This window comes from Mirounga leonina, unplaced genomic scaffold (genome assembly GCF_011800145.1).
Source record: "Mirounga leonina isolate KUSES-001 unplaced genomic scaffold, KU_Mleo_1.0 Mir_115, whole genome shotgun sequence".
Lineage (NCBI taxonomy): Eukaryota > Metazoa > Chordata > Mammalia > Carnivora > Phocidae > Mirounga > Mirounga leonina.
The window spans coordinates 84,946,985-84,969,664 of NW_023270268.1; the positions used below are offsets into that span (position 1 = coordinate 84,946,985).

At 39.2% G+C, this 22,680-nt stretch overlaps 1 protein-coding gene across 1 annotated transcript in view; it reads right to left on the reverse strand.

The window, feature by feature from the left end:
• PAK2 (p21 (RAC1) activated kinase 2) overlaps positions 1–20,132 on the reverse strand; it is an 85,544-nt gene extending 65,412 nt beyond the window's left edge. The window contains exon 1 of the mRNA XM_034999891.1: positions 19,850–20,132. The gene's annotated coding sequence lies outside the window, so the exon portion shown is untranslated. The remainder of the gene's footprint in view (positions 1–19,849) is intronic.
• Between the last annotated feature and the right edge of the window lie 2,548 nt (positions 20,133–22,680).

The following is a 22,680-nucleotide window of genomic DNA, read 5'->3' on the forward strand; positions in this document are numbered from 1 at the left end:
AATGATATAACGGATAAATATAAAGAACTTATACAGTTCAACACCCCAAAACAAATAATCCAATTAAAAAATGAGAAGACGCTCCCCCTGCTTGTGCGCGTGCGTCCTGACAAATAAATAATAAAACTCCAAAGAATTCCTACAGATTGCCAAGACACATGAAAAGATGCTCAACATCACTAACCACCAGTGAAATGCAAATCAAAACCATGAGATGTCATCATCTCACACATGTCAGAAGGAGAAAATAAAAACCACAAGAAACAATTGTTGGCAAGGATGTGGAGAAAAAGGAACCCTCATGCACTGTTGGTAGGAATGCAAAATGATGCATAAATATATTTCACATAAACACCAAAGACAGAAAGTTCCTCAAAATGCTATTATATATCATTTAGCATTATTATACTTTTTTTTTTTTTTTAAGATTTTATTTGTCAGAGAGAGCGAGTGAGCATGCGAGTGAGCATGTGCACAAGTAGGGGGAATGGCAGGCAGCGGGAGAAGCAGTCTCCCTGCTGAGCAAGGAGCCTGATGTGACACTCGATCCCAGGACCCTGGGATCCCATGACCTGAGCCAAAGGCAGACGCTTAACTGACTGAGCCAACCAGGCATCACTAGCATTATTATATTTCAAAGCCAATTATTTCTGTAAACAAATATACAAAAGCAGCAGCAAGCACCATCACAGAAAGTTTTCCCTCCCCACTATCTCCTCTACCTAGCCATATTTTATCAAATGATTAACAATGGTTCTCTTTATGGGCAATAGAGCTGACTGCTTTTCCCATCTTTCTACAATATACGTAAGGACAAAAATAATTGTCCATACTCTAATTTTTATAAAATGAACATGCAATGAGGAAAAAACAGTTATCTTCAATTAAAAAACAACCACCACCACCAACCTTGGGCGAAATGGTGAAGGGGAAGGGGAAGTAGAAACTTCCAGTTATAAAATAAATAAGTCACAGGGATGAAAAGTATAGCACAGGGAATACAGTCAATATTTTAATAACATTGTCTGGTGACAGATGGTAACCACACTTATTGTGGTGCGCATTTCATAATGTATAGAAGTGTCAAATCACTATGCTGTGCACCTGAAAGCAACATAAAATTGTATGTCAACCATAGTTGAATTAAAAAAAAAAAAACCTACTGATCTTCAAGAGCTCCTTCATATACCACTACTTCTTCAACAGTCATAATCTCATAGGAGCTCTACTCCTATGAGCTCTGATAGCACTAATACCATTCCCATGCTAGTTACTGATTTAGTGGCTCTCAATTCCAAGTTCATGCTTCTTGTCCACTCTGAAAATAGATCTGGGACCTTTAAGTGTTTTTCCTTGGCCAGCTGGCACGATATTAAGCTTTATCAGTAGAGGGCGCAGAAGAGACAATGTAGGAGAAAAGTTTTGCTTCCTGGTTCTGGTGTGTTTGCTTCCCAAATTCCTCCAGTACCAGGCTTCTGTACCGCTAGGTGACCAGCAGCATATCCAGCAGCCAACAGCTTCTCCCCACTCTTTCTGGGAGCTTTTGTAGTGGAGTTAATGCCTCCCTGTCAACAACTTTCTCTGGTACCCTAGAGAACAGATGTCTAGCAAGTTCTGCCCACACAGCACCTCTACCTACCATTCAGGGATCCACAGCCACGCTCTCTCCAACAAGGTCTAGATCTCAGCTCTGGGGGAAGGAGGGCTCCTTTCTAGGTGCTGAGATATGAGCCCTAGGGGCAGCAGCTGCTCCTTACCTGCTATTCCTATATTCTTTAGAGTTCTATTTACTTCTTACCTCATTATTCCACTCTGTTATAGTCAATAATTCTTTCCATGTTCAAATTACTATGTGGTTTCTCTCCTGATTGGACCCAGAATGATACAGTGCCATCCATAAGTTTTACACTTACACACTTCTTTGTACTTCTATCACTGGCATCTTTCTTCTCTTTTTCTACAAGATTTTTAAACTCTTGGCTGGAAAGGAACACTTTTCTTAACTTGCTGTATCAATCTGACATTGTCCAAAATAATGCTTTTAACACAGAGGGACTAATAAATGTTTAAACTCACTTCAAATGATTAAAAAATACTCTATACACACTCATTAGTCTAAGGCCACAATAAACAAATAAAATACTTTCTAATGACCCACAATTGTTTCAGAATTTCACCACCCAAAACATAAATAATTAGGACTGCATAAGAATGCATTCCTTGGTGTCCCTAGTCTGTAAGATTTCAGAGACAGCCTGCATACTTAGACCTCCCAGACCTTTTAAGACAGGAGATAATGAACTGCTCATGCTCACAGACTCTTCATGGCTACAAGGTCAGAAATAGATTGAGGATGAATAAAGCTTATTTCTGTATAACTATAAACAATGAGTTAAGAAATTATGCTTAGAACAAGGATGTTACAGCCAAGTGATAAGTTATTTATTCACAAACAAGTAAGATAACTATGGTGGAATTTCAGGGTTGGAAGTATACGAGCTTTATGGTAAACCTGCATTCTGTGCTTCTGAATACCTAGCAGAAACCCCCCTTCCACAAGCACAGTGTCATCAACACTGAGGGTATCTCCTATGAGGAAAACTGGGAAATGGTCAGGGGCTGCCCTCACTTGCTGCAAATCTCATGTGCCTTATCTTCTGCTGAAACTGGACCCTCTAGCTTATCCCAATAAAATGTAACTTATGTAAAATCTGTATGAAATGCTTGTTTTCATGCCTCAAAACCAGCCCTCTGTGGGATTACCTCAATAGCAAATTAGAATTGGGAGCTGGAGCTGGAAGTACAGAAAATACAGGAAACAATCTACTGCCTTGAGTTCAAACACAGAAAAAGTTGCGCTACTTTTCAAATGCCTTCTAGTAATTTAAAGCAGTACCACTCAAAGAGTGCTACATGGACTGGCTACTTCCTTTACCAGTACTCAATGAAATACAGAAATTGAGAAAAAGTGTTTACTTTCAGAGCAATCTGATACAGTAATTTACTGTTGACCCTAACAACAACAACAAAAGGGACTTGTATTTTTTATGTCTGGTTTTTCTTTCATTTCCATTTTATAGTATTTTACAAAAGTTATTAGTTTATTACCAAAAAATTCTGAGAGGCACTGCTCTAAACCACTCAACTCTGAACATAAAATTCTTTCCCAAAGGACTGGAATACATATTTCTCAAAAGATACACAAATGGGGGCGCCTGGGTGGCTCAGCTGGTTAAGCGACTGCCTTCAGCTCAGGTCATGATCCCGGAGTCCTGGGATCGAGTCCCACATCGGGCTCCCGGCTCAGCGGGGAGCCTGCTTCTCCCTCTGACCCTATCCCCCCTCATGCTGTTTCTCTCTCTCTCTCTCTCTCTCTCTCTCTCTCAAATAAATAAATAAATAATTAAAAAAAAAAAAGATACACAAATGGCCAATAAGCCCATTAAAAGATACTCGACATCATTAGCCATTAGGAAAATGCAAATTAAAACCCCAGTGAGATACCATTTCACACCCAGTAGGATGGCTACATGCAAAAAGACAGAAAGTAACAGGTGTTAGTGAGGACAGGGAGAAACTGGAACCCTCACACAGTGCCAGCAGTGCTGCCAAATGGTACAGTCCCTTTGGAAAACAGCCCGGTAGCTCCTCAAAAGGTTAAACATGGAGTTACCCTATGACTCAGCAATTCCATTCCTACGTATATACTCAAAAGAAGTAAGAATATGTCCACACAAAAACCTATAGACAAATGTTCACAGAGGCACTATTCATCTAACAGTCAAAAAGTGAAAGCAACCCCATTTTCATTAACTGACAAATGGATAAAAAAAAAAAATGTGGTATACCCATACAATGGAGTATTATTTAGCCATAAAAAGAAATGAAGTATTCATACATGCTACAATATAGATCAACCTTGAAAACACTGTGCTAAATGGAAGAAACCAGCCACAAAAGACATTTTATGTGAATCTACTTATATGTCCAGAACAGACAAATTCATGGAGACAGAAAATATATAAGTGGTGGCCTGGGACAAGGGGGAGCAGTTGGGGTAAAATGAGTGACTGCTATCGGGTGCAAGATTTCTCTCTGTGATAAAACAAACATTCCAGAATTAGAGAATGGTGATGATTATGCAATCTTACGAATACAGAAAAACAAAACAAAACCCACTTAGTTGTATACCTTTAAAGGGTGGATTTTAGTATTTATGAATTCTCTCTCTCTCTTTTTGTTTTAATTTACAGGAAAAGAAGCCACGGTGTGGCAGATGTAGACCCAGAAAGAAAGGGAATGATGGAAACAGAGGCAGAGATGGAGGGTTCACCTCTCGGGAAGAAGCAACTCTAAAGAAATTGCTGTAGTCTCCTAGAGTAATTTAAAAAGAAGACTTCTAAACAAATGAAGAATGGCTGGAATGATCATATAGCCTTGCAGTGGGACTACTCTCAAGGTGACAAAACTACTTAAAGTCACAATTCTTGCTGTGTTCAGAAAAAGAATCATCTTCATAATTCCAAAGCCGTGCCTCCTATATTCTCTGCTGCCGTTCTTCCTATGTGAAAAAAAGACTGGCCATCATCATTTAACAAAACAAACCTGCTGTCTGGATTATGTGTTCTGCTAGTAAAATTTCTATCAGGTGACAGGAAAATATGGAGGTAAAAATGTTCAGTTTTGGGGCGCCTGGGTGGCTCAGTCGTTAAGCGTCTGCCTTCGGCTCAGGTCGTGATCCCAGGGTGCTGGGATCGAGCCCCGCATCGGGCTCGCCGCTCAGCGGGAAGCCTGCTTCTCCCTCTGCCACTCCCCCTGCTTGTGTTCCCTCTCTCACTGTCTCTCTCTCTTCAAATAAATAAATAAAAATTAAAAAAAAAAAGTTCAGTTTTGCCATTTTTAAGAAATTAATGTTCTTGGAGGAAAACCATTTTTGAAAATCACTTGTTTCAGGCTTTCACACTCTAAATATCCTAATTCTCAAAACCATCCATGCCTCTCAAAACTTCTAAGTGACTGCAGCCTGGGACTTAATCACTGTTACTTATTATCCCCAAATGCACTCTCAGCCGCTCCCAGTCTATTCTTCACACTGCAGGGAGGGAACAACTTTAAAGTACATTAAACTTTGTCACATCAGTGTCCTACTTAAAGCCTTCAGGTGAGAGACTGAAGATAAAGCTCAACAGTACATGCATGATCAGGCCCCTAACTTTCCATACTCATTCCCTTGTAGTTTTAAAGAGTTCTTTTGTAGTTTTATCCATTCTTTCGGTTTTTCTAATAGCCATCTCAGGCCTTCACACGTGACCTCCTAGGAAGCTTTTCCGTTCACTGACCAATCACTCTACTTCCCTGGGACACCAGACTACCAGTACTAAACCAGTACTAAAGGACTCAGCAAATTGAGTTGGTCACGCTACTTTCTGTCCACCAGCTCCATCTGTCAAACACCGACTTCAAGTATTGGCCTTAAAGGTTAGTTTCTTTAGAAAACCTTCTCAGACACCTTCTCGCTCCCATCCCATGCATATTATTTTCTTTCCTTTGTCTTAACATTCATCACACTGGATTTGCTTTTTAAATGTCTATCTTCCCGAACTATGTTATAAACTCTACAAACACGGATTCGTATTTTGTTGACCACTACATCAGTAACACCTAGTATTGTATCCAGTTCATCTATCTACATGAGCAATTGTTGAATGAATAAATCAACCAATGAAAGGTTTATCTGTGATGGCATCAGAATCAAGTGAAGGTTTTTTCTTTTTTAGGCTGGAGGGGACTCAGCAAAATTTGAAGAAACAGTCACTATTTTGTTTTCTTTAACTATTCTAGAACTAAGATAATTAAATGCTCTATTTATTTTGATCCTCACATTGATAAAACCTCACTTTAACTATCATATATTCAGTATAAGACCAGCAGGACAGTAAATAGTCTAAATTCTCACTACTCAATCCCCATTAAAATCCTCAATTTACAACAGATCACATTCCCATCCAGAAGATGGGATTCCAGACAATAGGCACTAGTAGGAACAAGTAAGTATGATCTCGTTCATGAGACAGCAAGGAGACAAGAAGGCATATGGCAGCAAGTAGTGAAAAATCAGATTGTAGAGGAGGGCCAAAATGTCACAGGTGCTGGGCAACAGGGAGCACCTGGAAGTTTGAGAGATTGGTTTTGGGCGCCTGGGTGGCTCAGATGGTTAAGCGTCTGCCTTCGGCTCAGGTCATGATCCCAGAGTCCTGGGATCGAGTCCCGCATCGGGCTGCCTGCTCCGCGGGAAGTCTGCTTCTCCCTCTGCCTCTCTCTCTCTCATGAATAAATAAATAAAATCTTTAAAAAAAAAGAGAGAGAGATTGGTTTTAAGTATTTCTTATTCTCAAAAGTAGTACCCGATCATTACAAAGACAAAAACAAAAAGCCCAGATGAGAATAAATCTAAACAAAAAAAATATTTGTAACTCCACTTCCCAGAAAGACCTGTTTTTTATATTTTCACCCTAGGCGTAGGGAAATGACACAGTTGAAGGAAAAAACCTTAGTCTCTCTTAAGTCAAATATTTATTTTGTGCCTACACTGTGTCAGACGCTAGAGATCAAAGATAACTACGACTCAGTGTCCCCTCTGAGTTGGCATCAGTGGGAAAATAACAGACGACTACTGTGAAATAAGGTAAGAGCTGATAGGGATGTGTGGAATACAATGGAAAAGAGGACGCACAGCTCCCATTTTTATGAGTAATTAGGCCAAGAAATCAGACTTGGCTTTTGAAGGATGAGAAGGAATTTGCCAGGCAAGAAAAGAGAGGAAGGTCCCTATATACAAAGGAAGCAGTGTGTGTAAAGAAATGTAGTAATCTAAATGTGATCCTTCTTTTTTTTTCTTTTTCCCCTTGGCTTTCACCCAATCACCACACTGAAAAAGTGAAACAATGACCAAGCAAGAAAGAAATGCTTCAAAATGACTGTAAGGTAGGGAATGGGGAAGTAAGGAACACAGATTACAAAAAAAAAAAAGCAGCAGCTTTGGCCACAAACCCCAAATGGCAATTCAAAATGAAAAAAAAAGGGGGGGGGGGGCAATAAATTTATGAAATGTGTTCAACTTGAGAGAGATGCAAATTGAAACAAGATACCATTTCCTACTATCAAAGTGATAATCTATCAATCTAAAATAAGACCTCTGGGGCGCCTGGGTGGCTCAGTCGTTAAGCGTCTGCCTTCGGCTCAGGTCAGGATCCCAGGGTTCTGGGATCGAGCCCCACATCGGGCTCCCTGCTCGGAGGGAAGCCTGCTTCTCCCTCTCCCACTCTCCCTGCTTGTGTTCCCTCTCTCGCTGTCTCTCTCTGTCAAATAAATAAATAAAATCTTTAAAAATAAAATAAAATAAGATCTTTGACTAAAAAATGGTTAACAGCAGATGGATTACTTGATTCCTTGGGTGGTTATCTAAGTTAAACAAAAACTGGAGCTGGCTTATTCTCATTAAAAAATGGTGTCAAATCAGAAGCCACCCACGTAGTCTATCCCAAATTTTCATGAAAACAATTTATATCAGATCTTTGAAGGATTTTCACTAACTATAAGGTCAATCTTAACTGAGAAGACTCATGACCCAGCCATGCTCTGCTTCATAAAACTAAGTTCAACCATCTGCCTAAAAAAAGATATAAAGACACCTTGTCCCTCTCTGCTTTTATTTAGAGACCCAAAGTCAGCCTCAAAGAAATGAACTAGTCAGCCACCCTTGTTACTAAGCTGTTTCTTGCTATGCAGAGGTGGATTTTGTGGCAGCCAGAGATCCTTATTTTCCCCTCTGATCTTTCCACATATATTTAGGAGTTTACCATGCAAGTTCCAGAAAAAGCAAGGGTCTATGTGCCTATGTGTATGTACGGTTCAGGTGGAGCTGTATAAGCACAGAGAAACATGGATTGGCACATGGCTTCCTGAGAGGTGTAGTCATATAAGCAAAGTGTTGTGTTGTGGTTATAAGGCTAGAATTAGAAGAGCCCTAACAGCACAAGTTAGAAACCAGGGTAGGATAAGATCCCACCAGAACTACCATATTAGATAAATGTCTATTAATCACTGGAACTCAGGCTAGGAGCTATGTATCCTTCGGCAATACACCTAAGAGGTTTCAACCAGAATCCCAGCCAACTATAGCAAGGATAACCCACAAACGCTTCTAACAAATGTACATCAGATAATATATAACAGTTATAATTCAAAGATAAAGAAGGAGAAAAAACATTAAACAATTTTTGTTGATCCCAACAAAAAATAATGTAGCACAAGAAAAGATAATTACCCATCACATGAAGCAGAGTCTGACTTAGATGATGAATCACCTCAAGACAAGACACAGAACTAACTTCCAAACAGTCTGGCAAACTATGAAAACAGGCATATATGGAGAGAAAAGCCAAAGATAAAATGAAAGTAATTTAAGAAAAGGGAGTGGCATAAATTTTTAAAGGATATAAAGAAGCTAAAATTTCAATAGCAGAAATAAAGCCTACATTGGAAGAGATAAAGGAAAATCAAATGAGTGATAAGACAAACATTTGAGAAGCTCACACAAAGGACAGAAATGACAAGCCAACGTAATTACCATAACTATTTTCAAGAAAGTAAACAGAACTAAAACAAAGTAACCAAAAATATCTCTGGAAATGAAAAAAGAACCAAGTACAAAGATTGTAAGGAGCTAATGTATCAGGCAACATTAATGAACATGTATAAAAGACATGATCTGCCAAAATATTTCAATAAAAAGAAAAAAAAAGGGGCACCTGCTTGAGGATTCTCTCTCCCTACCTCCACCCCTCCCCACCCTCTTGTGCACTCTCTCAAATAAATTAATCTTAAAAAAAAATTAGCTGAAAATGCTAGTTGACAAACATGATGAATCACCTTAAATGTAAGCCTGAGAAAAATGGCAATGAGCACCAACTCCATCTAAATAAAATTTAAATAATTTGTGTTAACACTGTGTAATGTAATTACCAAGATAAAAGACTTGAAAGATGAAGTTAAAAACATGAAATGGGTAAAAAATATATGAACAATACAAAGTTCCAAGTTCACCATGAAGACGAAAAGCAGATAAAGTGAGGTGGATTTAAGAAGAAAAGCTAGTCTTCTAATACAGGGAGACTCAAAGTATAGTTTTCTTCTAGGCTGACAAACCAGAACATTTTTTTTTTAAATTTAGATTTATACTTGAATTCATTTAAACTATAATTAATGGACTTAAAAATAAGATGTATAAATTCCAAGTAAGTGAGATAAAAGCAACAAATATAATTTATTAAATCAAAAACGAGAAAACACCAACAGATGACTGGATAAACTGTGTTATACAGCTGACCCCTGAACATGACAGGTTTGAACTGTGCATTGTATGCCAGCTTTCTGATACAGTACTATATAGATATATTTGCCTTATGATTTTCTGAGTAACATTTTTACTTCATCATAAGAATATAATCTATAACATATATAACATGCAAATTATGTGTTAATTATTGTTCATGTTATTGGTAAGGCTTCTGGTCAACAGAAGGCTATTAGCAGTTAAATTTTGGGGAGGTTAGTCAAAAGTTATATGTAGATTTTGGACTGTGTGTGCAGGGGCTGACACCCCTAATCCCCACATTGTTCAAGGGTCAAGTGTATATATACAATGGAGTATTATTATTCAGCCTTAAAAAAGAATGAAGTACTAATACATTCTACAGAAAGGATGAAAACATCATGTGCTATGTGAAACTAACCAAACACAAAAGGACAAATATTGTATGATCCTACTTACATGAATCATCTAGAATAGGCAAAACCATAAGAGACATAAAGTCATTAGAGAGAGGTTACCAAGGATTGGAAGTAAGGAGGAATGGGGAGTTAAGTTTTTAATGAGTATACAGGTACAGTTGGGGAAGATGAAAAAGTGGTGGTGATGGGTGTACAACAATGTACATGTACTTAATGCTACAGAATTGTATATGTAAAAATGGTTAAGATGGTAATTTTTACCTTATATTTTACAATTAAAGCAGCAGCAATGAATCATTAAAAAACAGAAAACATTAAATAAAATGATAGAAACACACCCAAAAGAATTCATTATGAAAATAAGTGTTTTAAGCATTCACTTTGAATTAAAACAAAAATAAACTAGAGGGTTGCCTGGGTGGCTCAGTCGGTCATGGGATCTCAGGGTCATGGGATCAAGCCCCACGTTGGGTTCCACGCTCAGTACGGAGTCTGATTGGGATTCTCTGCCTCTCCCTCTGCCCCTTCCCCTGCTTGCTCAAGTGCACGCTCCCATGTGTTCTCTCTCAAATAAATAAATACATGTAATTTTAAAAAGACACAACTAAAACAAATTGGCATGGAAAGACAAAGTTGGATAATTTATTGAACAAAGACATTTAGTACAGACAGGAATTTAAGTAAAATACAAGACTCAGAAAATATGATGATTATTTTTATTAAGTATAATTGATAATGAGACCTTTAGCAGTAGATAACTTACACATGCATCAAATAATATACTGCATCAAAATACATGATAAAAATCATTAGAGTTGAGAGAATGAGAGACAAGCCACAGACTGGGCAAAAATACCTGCAAAAGAAATACTGGATATAAAATATACAAAGAACTCTTTAAAACTCAGCAATATAAAAATTAACAACCCAATTTAAAAACGTGCATAACTTCTGAAGAGATACCTCACCAAAGGTGATACACGGATGGAAAAGCAGCATGCAAAAAGATGCTCAACATCAATCATTAGAGTACTGCAAATCAGAACAATGAGATACCACTACATACCTATCAGAATAGTTAAAATCCCAAACACTACAACATCAAATGCTCGTGAAGATGCTGAGCAACAGGAACTCTCCCACCCGTGGCTGGTAGGAAGGCAAATGGTATAGCCATTCTGAAAGACATTTCTTACAAAACTAAATATACTCTTACCATACAATCCAGCAATTATGCTCCATGGTATTTACTCAAACCGGCTGAAAACTTATATCCATATAAAAATGAAACACAGATGTTTATAACAATTTTATTCATTATTGGCAAATGTGAAAGCTACCAAGATGTCCTTCAGCAGGTGAATGAATAAACAAACTGCAGTACATCTAGTCAATGGAAATTATTCACTGCTAAAAAGGAATGAGCTATCAAGCCATCAAAAGACATGAAGGAAACTTAAATGCATATTGCAAGTTGAAAAAGTTACATATTGTATGATTCCAATTATAGGACATTCTGGAAAAGGCAATATTATGGAGACAGCAAAAGCACTAGTGGTTGCCAGGAATTAGGGAGAAGGGAGGGATGAATATGTGGAACACAGGAGCTTTTTAGAGCTGGGAAACTGTTCTGTATGACACTGTAATGATGGATACATGTCAACATCCACCATTTGTCCACACCCATTGAATGTACAGTATCAAGAATGAACCCTGAACTTTGGACTTTGGTTGATAATGATGTGTCAATGCTGGTTTATCAATTAAAACAACTGTATCACACATGGTGAGATGCTGATGGTGGGGGAAGGGGTACTGGGAGTAAGGGAGAGCTTGAGGTATACAGGAACTCTGTACTTTTTACTCAATCTTGCTTTTACAAAATTGCTATATAAAATGAAGTATTAAAAAATTAAAAATCATTAGAAATAAAAGAAACTGACATCCAACCAACATATACCTACTGCATGCCCACATGTTCTAAGTTCTAAACAGAGTAACAGCAAAGACATAGAGAAACAAGAAAATGAAAGAAGCCAAATAATGTCAGATGAAAGTGCTATAAAGACAGACACAGAAGAGCAAGAAGTTAGATACCGAGTGGGGTAGATGGAGGCTATTTTAGATGACTGATCAGGTAAGGCCCCTTTGAAACAGTAATGTATGAAGGGAAGACAGTATTCAGGCAGAAGAAACAAAAATGTAAAGGTCCCAATGTGAGAACAAGCTCTTGGAAACAATGTGACCCTCTTAATCTTTGACAGATTAAGATTTAAAAATTAATGAAGGCTGGGTGCCTGGGTGGCTCAGTCAGTTGAGTGTCCCACTCTTTTTTAAAGATGTATTTATTTATTTGAGAAAGGAGAGCACAAGCAGGGGGAGCGGTAGGCAGAGGGAGAAGCAGTCTCCCTGCCGAGCAAGGAGCCTGATGCAGGACTGAATCCCAAGACCCTGGGATCATGAAATCAAGCCCTGCATTGGGCTCTGCACTGAGTGTGGAACCTGCGTGGGATTCTCCCTCTCTCCCTCTGCCCCCGTCCACATGTGTGTATATACGCTCACACACACTCACTCTCAAAAAAAACCAAAAACCAAAAAACTAATGAAGACTAAGTCTTATAATAAGAACCATTAAAAAGGAATAAACCAAATAAGGTAGTTTGAATAATTAAAGTTATATATATACTCTGCAAACAAAAATCTTTAAGTTTTCACAGAACACTTACCAAATTGGATTACGCTTTAAATCATTTAAAAACAAAACAAAAAAACAGGGATGCCTGGGTGGCTGTCAGTTAATTGTCTGCCTTCAGCTCAGGTCATGATCCCAGGGTCCTGGGATCAAGTCCTGCATCAGGCTCCTTGCTCAGTGGGAGTCTACTTCTCCCTTTGCCTGCAGCTCTCCCTGCTTATGCACTCTCTCTCTTTCTCTGACAAACAAATAAATAAAATACTAAAAAAAAAAAAAAAACAAAACCTCAGGGGGCACCTAGGTGGCTCAATCGGTTAAGCATCCAACTCTTGATTTCAGCTCAGGCTGTGATCTTAGGGTTGTTAGATCGAGCCCCACGTGGGGCTCTGTGCTCAGTGTGGAGTCTGCTTGAGATTCTCTCTCTCCTTTCCCTCTGCCCCTCCCCCCACTCGTGGGCATGTGTGTGCTCTCTCTCTTAAATAAAAACCTTAAAAAAAAAAAAACTCAGCAAATTTGAAAGACAGTTTAAAAGACTATAGTCACTGACAACAATGAAAGAAAATAGAACTGTCCTAAATACCTCTTCAGGCAAAGAGGAAATCAAACTAGAAATACCAACTATTTGGAAAGTAATTAATATAAGTACATGATTCATGTAAATTATAGAGTGCAGCCAAAGCTGTACTCAGAGGCAAATTAAGAGCATTAATGTTTTCATTATTAAAAAAAAGAAAAGGGAACTAAGAATTTGAATTAGAAAAAGCATAACAGGGTGCTTGGGTGGCTCAGTGGGTTAAGCATCCAACTCTTGATTTTGGCTCAGGTCATGATCTCAGGGTTGTGAAATCAAGTCCCACATCAGGCTCCATGCTGGGCATGGAGACTGCTTAAGGTTCTCTCCCTCTCCTCCCTGCCACTCACTCATCCTCTCTCTAAAAAAAAAAAAAAAAAAAAAGGCAGCATAAAAAAATGAAGAAAAGCAAAATAAAGAGAAAAGTAGAAATCAGGGAATCAGAAAACAGAAAACCAACAGAATAAATCTGAAAGCTGGTTATTAAAAACTAAGTAGATGAACATTTGGCAAATCAAGAAAAATAAAATCACAGTAAAAGGTGGAAATAAACACCACAGATTTTAATGATAAAATATACATTCATATTCATATAATAACAAATTTTGAAAATCAAAATATATATATAATCAGGAAAAATATAAATGATCAAAACAGACCCATAAAAAAGTAAGGATTCTTCAAGATTCTACAGAAGTAACTTCAGAAGTTACCATATAGCCTGTATACTCCTATTAAACTAAATTTCTGAGATGTTTTTCCTACTCTTTTAATAAATTCTGTACACTTGACTAACATGAGTGGGGTTTTGGTTCCTCATAATACGTGCCTTTGGGTACCTTTGGCTATTACCAAACTTATTAATATATACCCTTATTAGCAGTTAAAAGAAGAAAAACCTTAGCATCACCCAAAGAAGTGTTACAAAACATTTGATAAAATTCAGAAGCCATTCCTATTTTTTGTAAAGTCGGAACAGAATCTCTCTCTAAAGAATCTCTTTCTAAAACCAACAGCTGCCATTATCCTTAATTGTAAAAATACCAGAGATATTTTAAGACAATTATCACCTCTCTTACTGAACCATGTCTTGGAAATTCTGGTCAATGTAATAAAGCCCTAAAACAGAAATAAATATTGTGACTATTAGAAAGGAAAGGTTACTTTTCCTCTTCAGATGTGATGCTTACAATAAAACCATTACAATATTACTCCCTGATTTTCTATAATAGATTTATTTTCACAGCAACCTAAAACCCTTAAAATTTTGTCTATACCCATATTTCATTTCAGTAGCCAAGCTATTTTATATTGTTAAAACTCTTACTTGACCCCACACAAATTTCAGAAGGATTAAGATTAAAATACAACAGCTTTTATTATTTTTTAAAGTTTTATTTATTTAAGTAACCTCTACACCCATTGTGGGGCTCGAACTCATAACCCTGAGATCAAGAGTCGCATGCTCCTCTGACTGAGCCAGCCAGCCACCCCAATACAACAATTATTAAGAAGAATGTTTTTTGATAAAGGTGAAATGGGAAAGATCTTCCTAAAGAGAAGGTAAAGGATTATTACCTATTGTGTATGAAGAGCTTCTACAATTTGATGAAGAAGTATAGATTGATACGGGCTTTTGGACAGCAATTTGGCATCTACTGAAACTTAAAATGCACATTTAAGAATCCTTTTTATGGAAATACTTGTATACATATGCATATGCACAAAGATATAAGGAAGCTCAATAAGCCTCCAGTTTCACTTGCTCAAAATTGAGAGAATAAAGACTGTCCCTACCTTACCACGGTTTGACTAAGTTTTTCATCCTTACGAAAATGTGAGAGTGAAGTCTCCACTTTCAGTAGAAACCGTATTTTGAATTTTGCTCTTTTGCCAGGGTTGGAAATATGCAGTACCATACTGTCTTGTGACACAGGGCAGTGGCAGCGAGCCACAGCTCCCAGTCAGCCACGTGATCAAGAGGATAAACAACTCATACACTTAAAACCATTCTATTTTTCACTTTTAGTATACTACTCAATAAAGTACATGAGATTTCAACACTTTAATATAAAATAGGCATTGTTAGAGGGTTCTGCCCAACTGTAGGCTAACCTAAGTGCTCTGAGCACGTTTAAGGTAGGATAGGCTAAGCTATAATGTTTCGCCTTATGCCATTTTCAACTTACAATGGGTTTATCGGGACAAAACCCCCTTGTAAGTTGATGAAGATCTGTACAGTAGTCCCCTCTTACCACGGTTTCTTTCTGCAGTTTCAGTTACCAGGAGTCAACTGCCGCCCTGGATCCCGCTTCTGAGGTATCGCCAGAAGGTCAATAGTAGCCTATCACTACATCACAGTGTCTATGCCATTCACCTCACTTCATCTCATCATGTAGGCATTTTATCATCTCACATCATCACAAGAAACGTTGAGGACAGTTCAATGGGATATTCTGAGATAGACCACATTCACATAACTGTAATTACACCATATTATTTATAACTGTTCTATTTAATTATCAGTTACTGTTGTTAATCCCTTACCGTGTCTAATTTATAAACTAAACTTTATCACAGGTATGTATATGTAGGAAAAAACATAGTATATATAAGCTTCATTCTATCCACGGCTTCAGGCATCCACTGGAGGTCTTGGAACATATCCCCTGTGGATAGGGGGGATTACTGTAACATAAATAACCATGAATAGGGTGCCTGGGTGGCTCAGTTGGTTAAGCAACTGCCTTTGGCTTGGGTCATGATCCTGGGGATCCTGGGATCCCGAGTCCCACATCCAGCTCCCTGCTCTGGCCTGCTTCTCCCTCTCCCTCTGCCTGCCGCTCCCCCTGCTTGTGCACGCGTGCTCTCTCTTTCTCTTGCTCTCTGTCAAATAAATAAATAAATAAAATCTTTAAAAAAAAAACCATGAATAATTAAACAAAGTACAATGGACTATATCATGACGGTTAAAAAGATGAAGTACAACTGTATGTATTGAGATGGAAAAGAATATATAATAACCAGAACTTTTATTTTGAAAAATTGGTTAAAACCACACACATAGTGCTTATTTCTAATTGCATAAAGAAAACAAAATTGTGGGGTGCCTGGGTGGCTCAGTTGGTTAAACATCCACCTTCAGTTCAGGTCATGGTTCCAAGGTCCTGGGATCGAGCCCCGCATTGGGCTCCAGCCCTGCATCGGGTTCCCTGCTCTGTCGGAAGCCTGCTTCTCCCTCTCCCTGCTTGTGTTCCCTCTCTGGCTGTCTCTGTCAAATAAATAAAAATCTTCAAAAAAAAATTGTTAACAGTGGGTACCTCTAAGGAATGAGACTAGAAAGTGAGGAAAGAGCAATTTTCACTTTTTTATTCTAAATAATTGAGCTGCTTGAACCTTTTACAATAAGCATGTGATGCTTTTGGAATTTAAAAATAAGGAAAAAAACACTAGGCTGTTATGATGGTTATTTCTGAGGGCTGAGGCTAAAGTGATTTTTGTCCTGTTTCTTAATACTCTTCGCTATCTCCAAATTTTCTATGAGAAATATGCATACTTTTTAAAATTTGAAAAACTTATATTTGAAAAACCTGTATTTTATATCAGTGGCAAAGCTTTTTTTCCAAAAAAATAATTTTTAATTTAACAGTTATGGTCTCAGAAAATTGGTCCTGAGATCCCAACCTCTTCCAGAAAGCATATTTTTTAAAAAGATTTTATTTATTTGAGACAGAGTGCACACACGTGGGCACAAGCAGGGGGAGGGGCAAAGGGAGAGGGAGAGGCAGACTCCCCACTGAGCAGGGAGCCCGATGCTGGACTCCATTCCAGGACCCCAGGATCATGACCTGAGCTGAAGGCAGACGCTTAACCAACTGAGCCACCCAGGCGCCCCTCCAGAAGGCATTCTTAAATCTGTTTGGGAGCATAATATTTGCTATGGAGGCAATTAAACGTAAAACCTATTTTAGAATGGAATATTAACTAACCTTTATTAAGAACTTAAGCACTGCATTTGCAAAGTACTTTACCTGCATTATCTCATTTGCTTTAAATAGCCCAATGAAATTTGTATTATATTGTTATTACTATCAATCCCCATTTTACAGAAGAAGAAAACCGAGTCCTGGGAAGAGTACGTGTCTTACCCAGGGTCAAGTAGAAGAGCCATGATTCAAACCCGGGTCTCCAGCACCTAACCATTTGAGGCACATGTAATCGTAAGTACTAATGTACCTCAGAGATAATAATAGGCTAGGATTCTGAAATCCTGCATGAATGTTCAGAATGACTATCCTTAAATAGGTTAGTGATCCTACAATGAAGAAGTAGTGAAAATTCTGATCACAGAAGAAAACAATCAGTATTTCTTCAAGGCAAGGGGGGGCTATTCTTCCTTCTCTTTCTGCTTCTACCAAGGTACAAGAAGGATACAAGGGGCAACTCAGATTTGTAAGTAACTTACCTGCCCCCTCTGACTAGTCTGGAATTAGCCCTCTAAGTAACTGCAAGGGCTTTTGAAAACAAACTGATCAGAATCCCAAAGCCTTAAAGCTACTTTCAAGTTTTAATCAAAAGGAGAAATTTTGAAAAGTCAAAAGAAACATTATACTTGATTATTAGAATAATCGATATTGACAGAAGAAACATAGGAATGATTTTAAAGTACCTACTTATTTTATCTTTATCTATTTGAACAAGTTCGCTTTTTTAAAAAGTATAATTGAAAGTTTATCCTTAGCTACCTGAGCAAGTTCTACCTTTTTTCTTTAAAAAAGTATAATTAAAGAGAAATATACACCAGCGTTAACCGTGCCCACTCGGAAACCTGCCTATCATAAAGATCAGAGAACCACTGGAACCCCTATTCATTTGTTTAGTAGATACACTTCAAATACAAACTTACTGTTACTTTATGATTTTGGGTTTGCAAGGTTAGTATTAAAGTCCAGAAGATTAACTCTCTTTTTGAGTAACAGTAAACCAGGAATCAGAGCCCTAAGTGAAGAGGAATATCCAGTAACTCTTCCTTGGTAAAAGTATCAAGAACTGACAGAGAAGCTGACATCAACAGACCAAATTCCACACTCCAACATTTCTATACCGTAGCCCCTTTGGCCAACAAGACCTCTCAAGTTAAGGACAACTGTCACTATCAAATGATGGAAGTATTAAAGCTCAGTACTAAGTCACTTGGGTAAAAGTGAGTATTTAGTAAAAGCAAAAGTCACTGAATTTAGATCAACCTCTTTCACCAAACCCTGAAAGTGGGCTTGAGACCTACATATATTACAAGTCAAAAACATTTTGTTTTTTGCTCAAAAGCAAATGAACAAAGGTTCATTTTGCATAATGTAAATCAGTGTTCTTGGCAAATTAATAGCTAGAAAGATTTAAAAGCTAAGGATGAAAGAGTTGCCTTAAATCAATACCTATATTAATAGAACATGAACAAAGCTTTCCATTTATATGTATATATGTGTGTGTGTATATATATATATGCATGTTTCCACATATACATAAAAGATACTTAGAAGTTAGTATGAGTGTGTTTTACAAATGCCACAGAGCTTCTGGCAAAGTTGACAAGTTCTAACCTGCTTTAAAAATTACTATTCACTGCCTTCATCCCAATCTGATTTTATTTAATGTTATTCTTTTGGATAACCCTACAAAAACAAAACCCCCCAAGCAAATTCTTGTACATTTCAATATCCTGCCTACTTATAAGAGCGGAAGAGTCAAACAGAGAAGGGGAAAAAACGTGACGTGCACAACCTTGATCCAAAACACAGCTCGTCGTAGTCTAATTTTAGGCCTAACCATTTTGATTGTCTTTGAAGGTTAGAAAGAAAACAACCACCGATAACCTGTTAAGTAGAACTGAAACAATTATATCAATGGGAGTTGGCATGATTTATCAAGGAGGAAACAAATCACGCTCACAACTGCCTAGAGTATTCCAATTAAAATGAAGATACAAGGAGGTTACAGCCCCACACCAACCGACAACAGAAATTACTTTTCACACTTTAGTTCTGGGATGAGTTTATCTTTTAAAGAATTAGTCAAAAGGTTGAGTCCACCGAAGACTCTGTAGCAACGTCCTATGTGTGTTGTTTTAAAGAAAGCCAAACACGGTGAAAAGCCAACCTTCACCTAAATTACCTAAAGAAGCAACTATTCACCTCCTGGCTGAAGATCAAACAAGAACCACGAGAAGATCCGAAAGGTCGGTTCTCAGGCGAGGCCCTCAAACCCTCGGAAAACTATACGTTCCTACTAACGCGGAAAATGGAAGAGATTACACATTGCAGTTTAGAAAAAGAGTAAAGGGACTAGAGGCAATATGCCTAACCAATCAAACTAAGATGACCAGGGAGGCAGCAAGGAGGGGCTGGGACTCAGGAAAAATCGAGGATTAAAACCCGAGACGTGAGGTTGAACACTAAAGTAAACTGAGAACAGGAGGACGCTGAAACGCGAGGGAAGGGAGATCGAGAGTGGGCAGAGCCTGTGGCGCGACACGGCCCTGGGCAGGGCTGGGTCCAGGAAGAGTTAGACTTCGCCAGCCTAGCGAGCTTCCCATTTCGGGCTAAAGCCGAAGAAAACAGCCCTGGGGAGCAGACAATGAGCCACCGCCCCAAGAGCCGCGGCTCCGGGCACGCAGGTAGCGGCTGCCCCGGCGCTGCCCCCGGCAGGTAGCTGCCGCGGGCCGCTCGCGCCGGCAAGGCCGCGCAGAGGGAAGGAGGAAGAGCGCGACGGCCCGCGTCCCGGCCTGTCTGCACACTTACCCCAGGCGAGGCAAGGTCCCCGCCCCAGCGAGGCGCCTCGGTCCGAGCTCCCGGCGGGCTGTGGAGCCGCCCCGGGCAAGCGCGCGGCGCGGGGCAGGCGGGGACGGAAGGGGAAGCGGGGCGGGAAGACGTGCCGCGCTGGAGCGCAGCCGCTGCTACCGCTAGGCCGAGCGGCAGCCGAGCCCCGCGGGCGCCGGGAGGGGAGGGCAGGGAGCCTTCGGCAATGGCGACGGCCCGGGCCGGAGGGGAAGCGGAACAACCGCCGCCGCTGCGCGTGGCCACAACCCTGGGGGAGGGCGGCGGCGGGGAGTGGGCAGGGGCGGGGCCAGAACACCGCCCCTCGCCGGCCCAAGCCCCGAGCTCCACGGGGCGGAGACCCGCACCACCTCCCGAAGGGCGGGCTCGCGCTGGGGCTGCTGGGAGTCGTAGTTTGAACACGTGCACCCCGCTCTTCTCGCTTTCTCTCTCGCTCTTTTTTTCCTTCTTGGCGGTGGGAGGGGCGGGAAGAGTGTTCTTTAAATTGAGAAAGAGAGCCAGTCCCTCATTTAATTTAGTATTGTCTCCATTCAGGTCTGTGCCGATCAAAGATGCTGACCAACATTGCTGTTATATAAATCCGCTTCAGTACATTTGTTTCTGGGAATTCATCCATTATCCATTTTGCATTTTACTTACAAACTCTATGTTTTGCTGCTAAAGTAAATCCCACCTCCTTGAAATTAAGGTCTTCATGTTTTATCTAGGGTGGAGTTCATCAATGTATTCACTGATTCTACAAATATTTGAGCCTCTAAAATGTATCGCTTAGGCATCAGAGATACAGGATGGATATGAATCACTTTGCCTTTGTGGAGCATTCAAATATGCAAACACAGTAATTAAACTAGTGATATCTGGTATGAGAAGAAAACTGGGAAGATTATTTTGGATGGGGTGGCCAGAGAAAGCATCTTTAGGGAGACAACATTTAAGCTGAGAACAGAAGAGAGACGTAAGAAGCTCCTAGAAGAAAGCATTACAGGCAAAAGGAGGAAGAAAAGGGCTTGCTATGATCAGTTAAGAAGACCTGTGTAGCTTGAGCTTACTGCAAGAGTAGTGTACTGTGAAAAAACATTAGGGTAGACAAGATTCAGGTCAAGAAGGATCTTGAATGCCATGCTAAGAAGTCTGGATTTGCTCCAAGAAGCTATTAAAGAGTATCAAGCAGGGAAATGATCTGGCTTATACTTTAAGATCACTAGATTGCTATGTGGAATATGTAGTATACAGATGCAAGAATAGAAGGGAAATGAACTAGAAAGGCAGTAATCATGACAGACACTAATGAGATAGTGGAAATGGAGAAGGCAGCTAGATTGTGCTTATGTATAGATGCAGAATAAAAACCCCATTGATGTAGAGAGAAAGGAATCAAAGATCAATATGGCACACTATTATTAGATAACCCGAAAAACAGTCCCATTATGAAACACATTGAAATGCTGGATAAAACAGAACATCCCTTCAAAGGCATAACTAAGCTTTCAAGAAAGAAAGAGGAATACCTCTGACAGTTTTCCGAACTCCACACAACCCAAAGAGGGAGCAAGAAACCTGAGTGGCAAGCAGAATAGTGAAACTATGGTTGTATTGAGGGTTATGTACCTATCTCAGAAATCTCTGTGGTTTTACTGGCTGCACAGAAGACCAAAGACAAGGCCCTGGGCCTTTACAAGGAGTTGGGACAGTGACGCTGCATAAGGCTGGAAAACCCATAGGGCTATGTGCTCCAAGAATAGCTGGGGATTTAAAAAAATCCCCTGTACCAGCCCAGCGAGACAAGCAGACATCAGTATGTTTTAGTCTGGACTTGGCATGAAGGGGGAAACAATCTCCCTTTTAGAATTCATAACCACAAGCTTTCCCTCACATGGGTTTGAGAGTTCAAGTTTATAGTACCTAGACTGTCCAGGAAACCTCAAGTCAAGAAAGTGGTCCCAGGCTGGTAGTGTTTGTGGAGGCCTGGAAGAAACAAATACAAATCCTCACTGCACAGGTTCACTCTTAACCCAGGACTGAAAGGATTTCCAAGGATAAACAGGATTTCAAAAGCTAAATATGAGCACCCAAAATATAATTTTAATATACCTGAGGAAATAAGCCACCATGAATGAATCCACAGAAACCACAAACAAAATAATGAAGCTTGTGAACTTTAGATAGTGGAACTATTGGTTACAGAATGTAAAATAAGTTTATTAAAATGATTAAACAAAATAATATATGAGTAAGAAACAAGATACTGCTTTTTAAAAAGTGACCACGAAGCTTTGAGAAGTAACCAAGTAGAACTTCTACAAATAAAGAATTTAATAATTGCAACCAAAGCCAATGTTTGGGTTAAATAGCAGATTACACACTGAAGAGAGAATTAGTAAACTGGATGACAGATCTAAAGAAATTACTGAGAGCAGCCCAGAGACAAAGGAAGTATGAAAGAAAGATCAAGAGACATGGGGATAGATTGTGAAGATCTACCATATACTTAGCAAGAACTCTGAGAGAAGAGAGAAAACAAAAGGGATAGTAGATGAGATAATGCCTAAGAATTTTCAGAACTGAATAAAGACAAGAACCTTCAGATTCAAGAAGCAAAGTGAAGCCCAACCAGGATAAGCAAAAGAAATCTTTTCAAACACATCAACATGAAACTGCAGAATACCATAGGTAAAGCAACCAGAAAGGAAAGACACACCCTACAAAGAAACAACTATTAAATTTCTGAAGATTTATCAACTGCAACAATGGGTGCCAGTGGACAGTGGAAAAATATTTTCAAAGTACCAAGATAA